The 10241-nt window shown below is 48.6% G+C and overlaps 1 pseudogene across 1 annotated transcript; it reads right to left on the bottom strand.

The window, feature by feature from the left end:
- Positions 1-1096: 1096 nt before the first annotated feature.
- Positions 1097-6864, bottom strand: LOC108515844 (leucine-rich repeat-containing protein 37A-like; annotated as a pseudogene). Its single transcript, XR_001881649.1, has one exon. The product of XR_001881649.1 is annotated as a leucine-rich repeat-containing protein 37A-like (transcript).
- Positions 6865-10241: the final 3377 nt, after the last annotated feature.

Raw genomic sequence — 10241 nt, 5'->3', positions numbered from 1 at the left:
GTAGAGCAAGGCCTATCACTACCAAAAAAAAAAGTTAGGCATTCCATATAGACCACATGCAAAGGCAGAGGAGGAACTGAGTTTTGGGAGATAAAGAGGATTTGGAAGGAACATAGAAGGTATGACAAATATTAGTGAGATAAGAATTCAGGCCGGGCACGGTGGCTCACACCTGTAATCCCAGCACTTTGGGAGGCCGAGGTGGGCGGATCATGAGGTCAGGAGATCGAGACCATCCTGGCTAACACGGTGAAACCCCATCTCTACTAAAAATACAAAAAGAAATTAGCTGGGCATAGTGGCAGGTGCCTGTAGTCCCAGCTACTTGGGAGGCTGAAGCAGGAGAATGGCGGGAACCCAGGAGGCGGAGCTTGCAGTGAGCCCGAGATCGCGCCACTGCACTCTAGCCTGGGTGACAGAGCGAGACTCCGTCTCAAAAAAAAAAAAAAAAGGATTTGGAATAAAATTGGAGGCACCATGTCAGATATTCAGACGTTAACATGGAGGCTTTAGGGAGCCATTACCTAAATTCAAACAGGGCTGTGGTGATAATGTTTTCTAAAAAAAGCAACACAACAAAATTGAGAGCACTTGGGAGGAAGAATTTGGAAATGGCAGAACCACCGTAAAGGTGGAAAATATTTACTTTTGACTAAATTCCTATATTGAGGCATGTTAAATAGAGAATTCATGAGTGTGTGTTTTTAATAGAGCCTAAGCTTCTTGAATTATTATTCACTTTAGTTAGAATCACTGCAGTTCAATGCATAAAATTAAGACAAAAAGACAAAACAGATACATTGAAAGTTAAGATAACCGAACAAGTAGATTATTCTTTTAGTGTCTCGTAGACTTCTCAAGATGATCAAGAAGTCTACTATGTCACTGTCAGTGCACAATATATAATAAACTAATGATTTTTTTTTCCACCAAGAACAATGGTATTGTAAAATCTCCACCCCCTGAGGATATGTTTTCAGGTCTGGGTGACTAGACTGGGAAACACGGGAGGGAATCATGGCCCTGTGCTTCCTCGGCTCGCTGCCTCTGTGGACTCGTGGGCCGCTGGCTTCAGTCCCGCTTTTCTTTCTGATGGCCCTTGTTGTTTATGCTAAGTATTTTTGCAGGAGGCCTGAGGCGGGCTGGGGTCACTCTGTGTTCTCCTCCTATGGCAGGGCTTCACTCTCCTCCCCTTTCTCTGTTGGGGCTTCGCTGTCCCCAGGGTCCCTGTTGAGGATCTCGTCCTCATTAGATGACTTCTTGTGCAGCTTCCATGCCTGGTATTTACTCTTGTGGCGTGGAGAGGTTTGTACATATCTTTAAGCCAGAGCAGCTGTCTGAGTGAGAAAGATCCAACGTGAGTCTCACTCCGCGAAGAGTATCTCCTCTATGGCAGAAATCTGAAAATGCCCCTTGAGAAGCCTTCATCTTCTTGTGATGACCTTCGGTGAGAATAAACCTCAATGAGGCAGAAAACTAGAATTAAAGTTGTTAGTATTTCAGTCACAAATATTGCCAAGATGAGTTTGTTGTTATAGCCATATCCTGGAACTTCTTTTGTGAGCTCACTTGACTTCTGCTCTTTCTGTTCGTTCTGGGCTTCCATGCTCTCGTTGATATAGTTCTGTTTTCCACTGTTCCGTATCCATTCTGCCTTGAACACCTTTACTTCTTGCTGCTCACTGAGAAGCTTCATCAGGAGGCCTGTCCTGGAGATGAGCTTGGCACAGGTCAATTGCACGTGGGTCTCAGAGCAGTCCATCTTCAAGGTCCGGATAACATGAGAAATGAGCCTGCTCACATTGTTGTTGGGGATGAGGGATCGTAGCTGCTGGGTTAGTTGAATTTCAAACTGATCACCTGGGGACAAGAGCAATGAGTAATTGAAGCTTTGGGGCTCGGGGGACAGGTCAGTGCCCACGTTGTTGTATTCCCACTTTGTCTCCGTTTGTGTAATAGTTGGCCCTAAGTTGAACGCAGTCCCAGCGGAATCTGCCTCAGGAGGATGATTGTAGTTTGTGTTTTCAGAGATGGTGCCTTCTGGCATAGTAGTGTTTTCCATAAAAATGTTTTCTTCAAAGGCATTTCTTACAGTTGTGTTTTTTACGTTAGTGTTTTCTATAAAACGTTCTGAAGGAGCAAATATTTCCAGAAGAGCATTTTCCCGAGGGCTCGGATCTCCTTAAGATGAAAAAGCCCCTTGTGAAGGGGAATTCATAGGCTCTTCGCTGCAGAGAACGGAGGCCTCTTTGCGAGCATCGGTCTATCAAGATAACTTTTCTTTCTGAAGTTTGAACTCTTTTTTGGCCTTGGGTGTTCTGTGAGCCATGCGGGAGCGAGTTTTATGAAAGCGGTACTTTTTTCTGGAATGTACCATTGGTTTAGCAGTCTTCATATTTTTAACTCTAGCCTTTGCATTTTCTAAAATGAAAGTGGTGTAGGTTAAGTCTTTCGATCTGTCTCTGACCTGAGGTAGGGCTTTTGCAGAGGTGGAGGCAGAAGGCATGCCATGGAGAAGAGTTTCAGCACAAAGGAGACTGCTGCCTTATGCTCTTGGGTGAACGAAGGCTTAGAGTAGACGGTGTTTCCCATTAACTTCTCAGACCCCTGCTCTATGTGAGGCTGTTTCGGGTCCCTTGGGTTGGACTCCCGAGCCTTTTTTCTTTGGCAGTGTTCTCCGCAAATGTCTGGGCCCATCTTCCCTCCTGATGCTCTGCTTTCCCACCTGTTCCAAGTGCCTTTTCTGGATGCTCTTTGGGCCCATGAGGAGTCTGTTCACTCTCTGCAGGTTTTTGCCTACACTTTGAATCTTTGCCAGGCTGTTTTCCTGTAGCTGGATAGTTTCTAATTTCTTTTCAAATATTTGGCGTTTAAATTTGTCCTAGAAAGCTGGACTGCATAAGCATGAAAGTTTTTTGTTCCCTTTTAACTTCATCGATTTTTTTTTTGTATTTCTGCATCTAACATATTTTCCAGCAAATACAGCTTTCTCAGTTTATTTTCATAAGTTGAGTTGTTGGATACAGGTTGAAGAGAGGGGCTCTTTGTACTGTTTTTCAAAATACCCAGGGGCCTATCTCCATCTTGCACATTTGAAGAAAGCAGTTTAATGAACAGTAACAACATTGATTTCACATCTAGATTTACTGCTCAGAAATAAGGCAAGATGTAACTTAGTGCACTGATAACATCCCTCTCGTCATTGGTGTCTAGATGTCCACTCCCAAAGACTGACAAGTTGATGCCGCTGCTGTCTGAGGCTGTCTCCGGCTCAATAGTCAGCTCAGTGCTCGTGTGCTTCTTCGGGGCTTGTAACACCTTCATGAATGCTCCTTCTGGATTCCCTACAGATGCTCCTTCAGGACAATGTATGGTGTTTGTCAGACATGCACTGTTGCAATGCAGCTTGACTGTCTTGCAGACAGCCTCAATGCTATTTGTAAAATGGCAGAGGCAGCAGACCACATGGCTAGGTAAGATCAGTTTCTCCAGTTCAACAATCATCATGAGAATGTTCTTAATTGTTGTAAATGGGACTTGCATTGCTCCCATGTCTAGATATTTTAATGCTGGCAGTTTAAAGAGATATGGATCTTCAACAGTTGTCAGAGGATTGCAATTGAGAATTAACTTGTGTAAGAACTGCATTCTGTGCCAGGCCTGAAATGTTCCAAAGCTCAGTTCTGTAAGTAAATTGCAACCAAGATTTATAAACTGCAAAAATGGTAGTGGTTCAAATGTATGTCTTTCAATAGACTGTATTTTATTGCAGGATAAATCTAAAAACTAGAGGGATACCAGGCCTTCAATGAATCCTTATGTAATTTAGTCAAATAATTTTAATTGAGAATTAGTTTCTCGGTCCAACTGTATGCTTTCCATACATTTCCATCAATTTAAGAAATAGAGTTTCCTTGGAAATTTAAGATGGTGAAGGGTGCCATTGTAGGTGTTGGGCTCTAGCACAGGCACTTGGCAGAGCCTCTGTTTTGGGCTGAGATCAATACACAACAGCGTCTCATCTCCGCAGGTACAGAGCTCACATATGTTGGTGCTTGCGGAGGCCTTTTGTTCCTCTGGTGCAGTTAAAGCCTTATTTTGGGCATAACTTTCAGACTGAACCAATGAATCCTGAGTAGGTTCTAGCTCAGTAGGTGGACCTGTGACTTCAGTCAGTTTTCGATGCAGAGTCTGAACCTGGTCTGGACAAGGAACTGTAGTCTTCTTCAGGGCCATAGAATGTCCAATCTCTGTAGTGGGCTCTGGAGTGATGGCAAGCCCCAGGTCTGGAGGCTGAGTTGAGGTCTTCTCCATGGTTGGAGGCAGTTTAACCTCTGCAGTAGGTTCTGTAGTTATGGTAAGCTCCAGGTCCAGAGGTTGAACTGTGACTTAAGTCAGGTTTGAATGCTGAGCCTGACCCTTGTCTGAAGGTGGAAGTGTCACCTCAGGGAGTTCTGGAGGAGGAGCTGTAGTCGTCAGGGCTGTAGAAGGTTCAAAGTCTGTCGTGGATTCTGGAGTGATGGTAAGCCCCAGATCCAAAGGTTGAACTGTGGCTTGAGTCAGGTTTGAATGCTGAGTCTGAACCTGGTCTGGATGTGGAAGTGTCACTTTAGGGTGCTTGGGAGGAACTATAGTCTTCTTCAGGGGTGTAGAATGTCCAATCTCCATAGTGGGTTCTGGAGTGATGGTAAGTCCCAGGTCCAAAGGTTGAACTGTAATGCTGGGTGACATTGGATGCTGAGCTTGATCCTGACCTGGTGTTGGAATTGTTACGTCTTGATATACTGGAAGTTGGGGTACAAATTTTGTAGGATACTGAGTTGGGGTCTCCTGCATGGTAGGAGAAAGTTCAACCTCTGTTGTGGATTCTGTAGTGATGGTAAGTCCCCGGTCCAAAGGTTGAACTGTGGCTTGAGTCAGGTTTGAATGCTCTGGAGGTTAGGCTACAGCTACATTAGGGAGCTCTGGAGTCTGAGCTGGACCCTCCTCAGCGGTCTGTGGATGCTCAGCTGCAGCCTCCTGCTGGGTTGGAGAGGGATTCTCATTATTAATAGGTTCCGGAAATTGAACTGAAGTCTCTTGTTGAACTGCTAAAGGTAAAGCCTCTTCCAATGACTCTGGAGGCAGAGGTGGGCCCCCATGCTGGATAGCAGGAGGTTCTACATCATTACCTGGCCCTGAGAGCTGAGCTGTAGCCTCCTGGTGGACTGCAGAAGTTCCCACCTCTTCACTAGGCCCTGTTCCTATGGTGAGCTGCATGTCTGGAGGCTTAACAGAGACACTGGGCAAATCTGAATGCTGAGTCTGATGGTGACCTGGAGTTGAAACTGTGACTTCATGATGTTCTGGAGGCTGAGCTGGGGTCTCCTGCTGGGTCTGAGAAGATTCAACCTACCCAGAAGACTCAGAAGGCTGACCTGGCTGCCCCTGCTCACTGGGGGAAAGTTCAGGCTCTATTGGAGGACCTGGAGGCTCAGTTGGGGCTTCCTCTTGGTTTGCAGAAGGTTCCATCTCTTCTGGAGGCTAAGCTGAGGTCTCCTGCTGGGTCTGAGAAGATTCAACCTCCCCAGAAGACTCCGAAGGCTGAGCTGGCTGCTCCTGCTCACTGATGGAAAGTTCATGCGCCATAGGAGGACCTGGAGGCTCAGTTGGGGCCTCCTGCTGGGTCGCAGAATGTTCCACCTCCTCTGGAAACTGAATTGGGGCCTCCTGCTGGGCTTGGGAAGATTCTGTCTCATTGGTAGGCTCTGAAGTTATGGTAACCTCCACATCTGCAGGTTTAACTGTAATGTTGGGCAGGTTATAATGAGCTTGATCCTCACCTGGAGGTTGAACTGTCACCTCATGATTCGGTAGAGTTTGAGCTTGACTCTCCATAGAGTACTCTGGAGGCCGAGCTGGGGTCTCCTGCTGGGTTGAAGAAGGTTCTTCCTCCTCAGGGAGCTGTGGAAGCTGCGCTGGGGCTTCTTGCTGGAGTGAAGAGGACTGGATGTCTTCAAGGGTCTCTGGATTTTGAGTTTCAGGCTCTAGATGGAATTGAGAAAGTCCAACTTGCTCAGGGAGCCCTGGAGGCTCATCCAAGTTAACCCGGAGTTCTGGAGGCAGCTGCTGGGATACAGTGTGTCTATACTCAAATATTCAGCCTGCAAAGTCTGTTTCTGCTGCTGAGATTTGGATAATTGGTGTGGAATTCCAACAATCTTAGCAAGGCTCCAACGCTGAGCTAGATCTTTCTTCAGGTTCTTGGGCGAAACAATAAATTTGGTTGGTTTTGAAACCTTACTGTCTAGTGGAACAAGTATTTCATCTGCCTGATGACCTGCATCCCGATCTAGATCTGCAGTTTGAAACTTACTTTTGAGGTGAGGAGGCTGAACTAGGGTCTGGTTCTGATTCCCATTCACCATTGGAACCACCTCTGGGAGCCTTTCTTGTGGAGTCAGCTTGTCATTTAAATCCTGGTGTGCAGCGGAGAACTGCTCTGACCCCAGGGGCAGCTCTCCAGCTGAATCCATGTCCAGGTATGGAACCAAATTTTCAGACCATTCCTGGGGTGGGGCTGACATCTGCCAGGAAGCAGAGGGCCCCAGGTAATCCAAGTCCCCGGGGTCTGCCAGAGGAGTAGGCGCATGGGGAGATTCCCATGGGAGATGGGAGGAGCGGGAAGACCAGGGCTCAGGCAGCCCCAGGGGTGGCGGGGGAGGGGGGAATTACAGGTCAGTTGGAGCCAGTCCTTGACCTACTCCAGAGGCTGAACCTCCTTGACTAGTAACCATAATAGTTGCCACGTGAGGAGGGGCCCTGGGCCCCACAAACACAACCGGACATGACACATGCTGGCGCCGCACAATGAGCGGCAGCCATTCTGGCAGCCCCAAGACCCTTGTGCCCCTTATAAGCGTGTGCCCCGCCCTGTCTTTATGACACCTTTATTTATGCCACCTTTATTAGGCTCCGGTCTAGATCTGCTCCATGCCACCATGGCAATCTGATGTCAAAATCGTGCCCAAGCACCCCTTCCCCCCCCCCTCGCCGGAATACCCCTCCCCTCCCCTTGGTGAGGGAGGATTTGGGCCGCAGACCCCGGTGGTCCCAGGACTCCAGCGGCCTGCTGTGGTGGGGTAGGGTTGGGTGGGGGCAAGGTAGAGCTTCCCAAGGAAGTCATGGGACCTCTCCTGGGGATATTCAAAAGTGCTAGTCCAGTTCTGGCAGCCTGAACTCTTCCTCCTTCAAGGTGAAATCTGAGAGTACTCTTCCTTCCAGGGAGAGCAACTGACCTGTAATCCCAGCTACTCAGGAGGCTGAAGCAGGAGAATCTCCTGAACCTGAGAGGCAGAGGCCGCCCTGAGCCGAGATCACAACATTGCATTCCAGCCTGGAGTGCTGCTGTAGGTACTATGGCTCCTCGTCGTCCTCTTCCAACTCCTCCGGGTAATCGGAGTCATCGTGGTCGTCCTCCCTCTCATCCTCCTAGTTGTCCTCACATTCCTGGGTCTCCTCGGCCTCACCGTCCTCCCTCCTCCTCGCTCTCGAGGTCATCGTATACCACTTTGTCGACAGCCCTCCAGGCCAGGTGGCTGTCCCCGCCTCGTCGCCCCGCTCCCCGCCGGCCTGGGACGCTGGGGCTGGGGGCTGCTGCTGGCGGCGGCTTCCTGTGGCTACTGCTGCCCACCCTGGGAGAGCTCAGCCGCTTCTTGGGCGCCAGGTCAGCCTGGCGGCGGCCCACCTGCCCCGGCTGCTACCGCGTTACCGCGAGCGGAGCCCCGGATGGGTTCCGACGCGGGCGGCGGCTGAGGCGGCTGCCGGGCCACGGCGCAGCGCTCCGCAGCGGGAGCTGCGGGCTACCTGGTCGGCCGGGGCCGCCGGCTCCTCAGGTTGGAGCCGAGGAGCGGGGAGAAGGGAAAGCGGGCGGGGAGGGGCGGGCCCAGTGGGGCGGTGGGCCGGGTAGGGAGGGCCCCGGGGCCGGGCGGGTGGAGGGAGAAGGCTCAATCCTAATCGCTGGGGCCCTACTCTGGATCACCTTCAGCCACCATCTTGTTTCTTCCCGCTCAATATACTAATGATTCTTAAATCCCTGTAGGTTTCAAGAAAAAAATCTATATATATATATAGTCTTAATTTGACCGGGCCCGGTGGCTGACGCCTGTAATCCTAGTACTTTGGGAGGCCGAGGCGGGTGGATCACGAGGTCAACAGATCAAGACCATCCTGGCCAACAAGGTGAAACTCCGTCTCTACTAAAAATACAAAAATTAGCGGGGTATGGTTGTGGGCACCAGCAGTCCCAGCTACTCCAGAGGCTGAGGCAGAAGGATCACTTGAACCTGGGAGCCGGAGGTTGTAGCTGAGGCACTGCACTCCGGCCTGGCCGCGGATGGAGACTCTGTCTAAAAAAAAAAAGAAAAAAAAAAAAAAAAGAAGCAGTTGGACTCATGATGGAGCCCTGGGGAAACATTCTCAAGATGCAAGGGCGGCACTATGCCAAAGGAGACATTCTGAAAGCAGGAGGCATCATCTTTTATACATATTCAGTCACAGATCTTTATATAGTAGTTCTTCCTCCATAGGAAGAATCTACAGGAAAATAAGAGGTAGCAACAGTAGTGTCCCCAGTTACAAATGCGCCCAATAATCTTCTAAGGTTTTCTGTGATTCTCATCCCTGCAGCTCTGGGATCTGGAAGGCAGGCAAGTCCTGCTCTCTAAAGAAGATTATCTGTGGGGGGGCTTTAGATTCCTTGGGTCCAGTAACCAAAAGACAAGAAATACATCACCATTGGGGCAGGATTAATATACCCTGATCAGCAGGAGGAGGTGGGGCTGCTTTTCCACAGAAGCAGCAGAGATAGTCTCTCTTTCTCTCTCTCTCACTCACATACACACACACACAGACACACACACACACACACACACACACACACACACACACTCCCCACCCCCATACTCTCTCTCTCTCTTTTGTTATTAATTTCCTGCTGCAGTGCAGTGGCAGGATTTTGGCTCGTGGCAACCTCCGCCTCCTGGGTTCAAGCGTTTCTCCTGCCTCAGCCTCCCGAGTAGCTGGGACTACAGGCTCATGCCACCACACCGAGCTAATTTTTGTATATTCAGTAGAGATGGGGTTTCACCATGTTGGCCAGGATGGTCTCAATTTCTTGAGCTTGTGATCTGCCAGCCTTGGCCCCCCAAAGTGCTGGGATTACAGACATGAGCCACCGAGCCCACCCTGTCTTCCTTAATTCTATTGTGTGTTGAGAAGTTTGTTAACTTTTCCAAACAGTAGATTATTTACTTATAGGTTAGATGTATCTTCTTATAGTAATTTCACTTGGAGGATAAATTTTATTTTATTTTATTTATTTTTATTATACTTTAAGTTCTGGGATACATGTGCAGAACATGCAGGTTTGTTACATAGGTATACACGTGCCATGGTGGTTTGGTGCACCCATCAACCCATCATCTACATTAGGTATTTCTCCTAATGTTATCCCTCCTGTACTCCCCCACCCCCAGACAGGCTCCAGTATGTGGTGTTCCACTTCATGTCCGTGTGTTCTCATTGTTCAACTCCCACTTATGAGTGATGTATCTCAAAATAATAAAAGCTATTTATGACCAACCCACAGCCAATATCATACTGAATGGGCAAAAGCTGGGAGCATTCCATTTGAAAACTGACACAAGACAAGGATGCCCTCTCTCACCACGCCTATTCAACATAGTATTGGAAGTTCTGGCCAAGACAATCAGGCAAGAGAAAGAAATAAAGGGTATTCAAATAGGAAGAGAGGAAGTCAAATCGTCTCTGTTTGCAGATAACATGATTGTATATTTAGAAAACCCCATCGTCTCAGCCCAAAATCTCCTTAAGCTGATAAGCAACTTCAGCAAAGTCTTAGGATACAAAATCAGTGTTCAAAAAATCTCAAGCGTTCTTATACACCAAAAATAGCAATCCAAATCATGAGTGAACTCCCATTCACAATTGCTACAAAGAGAATAAAATACCAGCCGGGCGCGGTGGCTCAAGCCTGTAATCCCAGCACTTTGGGAGGCCGAGACGGGTGGATCACGAGGTCAGGAGTTCGAGACCATCCTGGCTAACACGGTGAAACCCCGTCTCTACTAAAAAATACAAAAAGCTAGCCAGGCGAGGTGGCTGGTGCCTGTAGTCCCAGCTACTCGGGAGGCTGAGGCAGGAGAATGGTGTAAACCCGGAAGGCAGAGCTTGCAGTGAGC

The sequence above is a fragment of the Rhinopithecus bieti genome, unplaced genomic scaffold, assembly GCF_001698545.2.
Source record: "Rhinopithecus bieti isolate Rb0 unplaced genomic scaffold, ASM169854v2 scaffold_35615, whole genome shotgun sequence".
In the NCBI taxonomy this organism is placed as follows: Eukaryota; Metazoa; Chordata; class Mammalia; order Primates; family Cercopithecidae; genus Rhinopithecus; species Rhinopithecus bieti.
This window is presented reverse-complemented; position numbering and strand designations above follow the sequence as displayed.